Source organism: Myotis brandtii, unplaced genomic scaffold (genome assembly GCF_000412655.1).
Source record: "Myotis brandtii unplaced genomic scaffold, ASM41265v1 scaffold604, whole genome shotgun sequence".
NCBI classification, from domain to species: domain Eukaryota; kingdom Metazoa; phylum Chordata; class Mammalia; order Chiroptera; family Vespertilionidae; genus Myotis; species Myotis brandtii.
The window spans coordinates 3503621-3508327 of NW_005370286.1; positions in this window are offsets into that span (position 1 = coordinate 3503621).

Sequence of the window (4707 nt, forward strand, 5' to 3'; positions counted from 1 at the left end):
CCCCAGATGAGAAAACTGAAGCCCAGACAGGGAAAGGGACTCACCAGGTCACACAGCCATCGGAGGAGGTGCTGGGCCTGGAACCAGGGTCTCCTGGCTCGATAACCCCGGGCTCATCCCACCCCCTAAATGGACTCTCTCTGGCCGCAGGGCCCAGGCCAGAGAAAGGTGAACTCTTCAGAATGCAATGGCAGCTTTTTGCTCCCCAGGCGGCCAGCATACCCATTATAGCAGCTAATACTCGCTGAGCCCTCCCTGCACGCCGCCGCCGCATTTCATTTCCGTGGCAACTCCCTGCCTAAGTTTGATGAGTGCCTTCATTTAAAGATGAAGCAGCGGAGGAGGCCCAGAGCCTTGCCCCAGTCACAGGGCAGCTGAGTGAGTGGCCACTTTAAGCAGACAGGCACCTGGGAGCACGGGAGGAAACTGGATTCCTCTCACTAAGTGAGCTGGGTTCTCCAGAGGCTGGAGTGAGTGAGGGTCCGTAAGACTGACCACATGTGATCACCAGGGTCTGAGCCCTTTCTCTCCCGGCCACTTCCTCTCCGGCCCACGTCATTCATCTCAGCTACGGTTTCCAAACCCGCCTCACCGAGAGATTTTCCAAGACAGGGGGGTGAAGTGATCCTGTTTCTACCTTGTAAACCCTGCCTTTCAGCTCGCCCCTTGAGACAAGACACTTTCTCTTCTTTCTTCCTGGATGCACCCCCCACACACACACCCACCCCACCTCTCCCTCCCTCCATCCTGGGCTCAGTGCAGTTACTTCATTCAGCTGCCGATTGTTCGCCTGGCGCGCCGACACCGCACAGGTGTACTGTGTACTCTCTTGCTTTCAGGAAAGTAAGTAGCTTTTTGGTGGGCAGCCAGCAGTGGGGACTGGATACGGGCAGAGAGGGGTGCAGAGCCCCCTCCCCAGGGGACTGCCCTCAGCATGTTATCGAGTGCTCCTGAAACCCAACGCCCTGCTCCAGTGGGGCAGCCAGGTGTGCCCCAAGACAAGGCTGTTTTCCTCTCCTGAAAGAGGCCTCCCCGCCCTGGAGGGAGGGGGCGTGGCTAAGGGGCTCTGCTTCCTGCGGTCAGGGCTGCCTGGGCCACTGGCCGGAAGGAAGCCGGGTGGGGTCTCACCTCTGAGGACCCTCTGCCTGGGTTTCTTACTCTCCCCCCTCCCTCCTTCTGAGAACCTAGATCTACTGCCTGGCCTTGCCCCCTGCCCTCCATTATGCGCCCCCATCACCTCTCATCCACCCCCTGACGTTCCTGGGTCAGTCCAGGTGACTTCCCTCTCCATCCTCCCCAGCATCCTGCTCCCCCCAAACCATCCCTGAATGCTGTTGCCTCAGTGAGCTCCCCCTCCTCTCTAGGCGGAGCCTGTCACTCCTTGGTACAGGCTGCCAGGCTGTGGGTGGGCTTGCCTGAAGCCAGATGACACCTCAGCTCAAATCCCAGCTCCGTCATGTACTGGCTGTGTGACCTACGGCAAGACTCTGAACTCTCTGAGCCCAGTGTCCTCGTCTATAAAATGGGAGTAGAAGAGGCCCCACCACTGGGGTTGCTCTTGAGAGGGTGACATGAAATCGTGCGTGTGAAGTTCTGAGCCCTGCACCTAGCACTGACACTGCGAACAGAAGCCTTAACAGGATCATATAACATAACCACATTCTAAATCAACCTCCTCCTGCCCAGCTTGCCTCTTAATTTATGGTTTCCCTGGTATTGATTTTTTGCTGTCTTATTTTTACACTAGTGGTATGGTGCACGGATTCGTGCACATTGAAAGGAAATTAATTAGATGAAATAGTTTAATATCTCTATTCGCCCTTTCTCTATAATAGAAGTGACAGAGATGAAAAAAATTAGTAAAATGTATATAAAAATAATATATAAATTGATTAATAAACAAACAACAACATGATATAACAACAACAAAGACATGATATACTACTAAAAACAACATTGATAAAAACAGTGACTGATAAATTGATTAAACTTACTCTAATACAGTGGTTCTCAACCTGTGGGTCGCGACCCCTTTGGCGGTCGAACGACCCTTTCACAGGGCTCACCTAAGACCATCCTGCATATCAGATATTTACATTATGATTCATAACAGTAGCAACATTACAGTTATGAAGTAGCAACGAAAATAATTTTATGGTTGGGTCACAACATGAAGAACTGTATTTAAAGGGCCAGAAGGTTGAGAACCACTGCTCTAATATCTCCCTGTATACTACATTAAGAGTAAAAACACTTTCAGAGCACTTGACCAATTTCCCTTGCGATGAAGTATTTAAAACTTTAACATCACACACTCTTCGAACTCGAGAGAAAGCAACATATAATTGACCATGTCTGAAAACGGGTTCAGGTAGGAATATTCCTACTCTGTCTAGAGTTTGTCCTTGTGATTTATTAATAGTCATCGCAAATGCTGGCATCACGGGAAACTGTCTTCGAATTAATTAAATAGTCTGACAGGGACAAATCAATTCTTGGAATCCAAACAACCTCTCCTTCTGCAGATCCTGTTAATATTTCAGCTTCAATTATGTTAGGTCACAATCTTTAGATAATAAATCTAGTACCATTACAAAGATGTCATTTACTATTAAGATTTCTCAGTAGCATGATGATTGCACCTACTTTCAGTTTTAATTTATGACATGGCATTCCCAAAGGAGTAATACTATTAAGAAATTCGATGGGAAAATTTTCCTTTTTGGCATCATCCATTGAATCGATGGAATCATCACTCAAATAGGTGTGAAAATCTCCATCGAGTATGTGTATCATGCATGCATGAGTCAACATTTATCTTTAAATTGCCAGTGCGTGTCATATGTACCGGACAATCAGATGGACTTACAGTTGGTCAGTTAGCCTTTTATATATATAGATTACAATTTGTTTATACCTCACAAGTATCATTAATTAAATTTAATTACGTTCCCTGTGGGCCAACTCAAGTATTTTGTAAGGAGATAGGAAAGACAGACACACAGAGACACACAGAGATGGGCAAAAGGGAAGGAGAGACACAACAAGGTGGTGCTGTGAGAGCAGGAGAGGGAAGGCAGGGGAGAGTGAGCAGCTCTGGCCAGACCCGGGCACCAAGGAGTGACCAGAATGGGTCACTGCCACGTGCTTTCTCAGAGCCCATTGGAGAGACTGGATTTACCTGCTTAGAGAAAGGCAGCTACTTGGGCAACAGGCTAAGCAAATGATGGCAGGTTCTGTATGGGAAAAGGCCCCAGAGAGCTGGCTGGGAAATCTGGGTGGTCTTCCTGGAGGTGGAGGGCCTGGAGGTGGCCCTAAAAGGATGTAAGGGAGGCATTTTAGGACCTTGTGAGCAAAGACTGAGACCAGGAACTTAAAAGGAAACCCCAACAGAAAAACTCCCCACCCTTGCTCCATTTTCCCAACACACATACACACACCCATATACACATACACACACCCATGTATACCCATATGCACATTCATACACACACATACCCATATACATATACACACACCCATGCATACACATTCATATACTCACACACATACCCGTATACATATACACACACCCATGCATACCTATATACACATTCATACACACACACATACCCATATACATGCATACCTATACACACACTCTCTCACACACACACACATCCATAGCTCTCTGAGGTGGTCTCCCTCCTCCTCTGGGCACTCACAATGTCATCCACACACCTGGCCAAGTCCCGGGCCTTTCCCTGGCTGCAGCCCTGTGCACCCTCTCAGACCAGCCTTGTACCCGACCACGGCATGCGTCTCAGAGGCTCCTGGGAGGGCTCCAAACACAAATGGGGGTGGAAGAAAGTGAGGGATGGTCCATGGGGGTGACCGTGGGGAGAGGCTGCTCAGTGGGTCACTGGGAAACATCCTGACTGGAGGCCCCAAAACTCAGACACAGGCCACAACGTTCCATCCTCACCTGCACGTGTCCCTCCCCCGGCGCCAGCCTAGAGTGCCGTTCAGCCCTGCTTGCCCCAGGCCTAGGGCCCCACCGCAGCCCAGAGCTATCCATTTCCCCCTCCACCTTCCAGCACAGGTAACCAGCTCTTGAGGAAACTCGAGAGGTTGGTTCCTTGAAATGGAGAAGGAGGTCAAGAGAAACATTTCCCAACTTTCAAAAGGAACTGTTTGGGATAATTAATCAGCACATCACCAACACCAAGGGATTGTTTCATATCAGAAGAGGTATAATTAAGGAAACAATGGCAGGCTTGTTGTGTGTTTCGTTCCTAAAGAATGCTAATTATGTCTAGCACACTGACACCTCCAAAGGCTCTTCCCCAATATTTAGAAGTCACACCGAATGTGGCTGCCAGGGATCTGTTTGTCTCCACTTAGAACAGGGAGGGTCGAGGAGCAGCACAGGCCTTGGACGGGCTCTTTGGGCCTGGAGTTGCTGCATCGGTGAGGAAAGGCGCTTGCAATTACTAAATTGCACTCGCTGCTGCTTAATTACACCTTCGGATCCGCACCTAATTTGCTGAGGGTGCAACTGAGCTGCTGTGGGTGTAATTACTTGCCGGGACACTGCTTACCAATGCAGCCGCAGCCTGGGGAGCCGGGGAGCCCTTCTCGGCTCTGCTCAGGGAGGCTGTGGCCCTGTGGCTGCGGTTTCCAGACCCGGACCCTGGCGGGCCAGAGGAAAGGGAGGTGCCCCCCCCC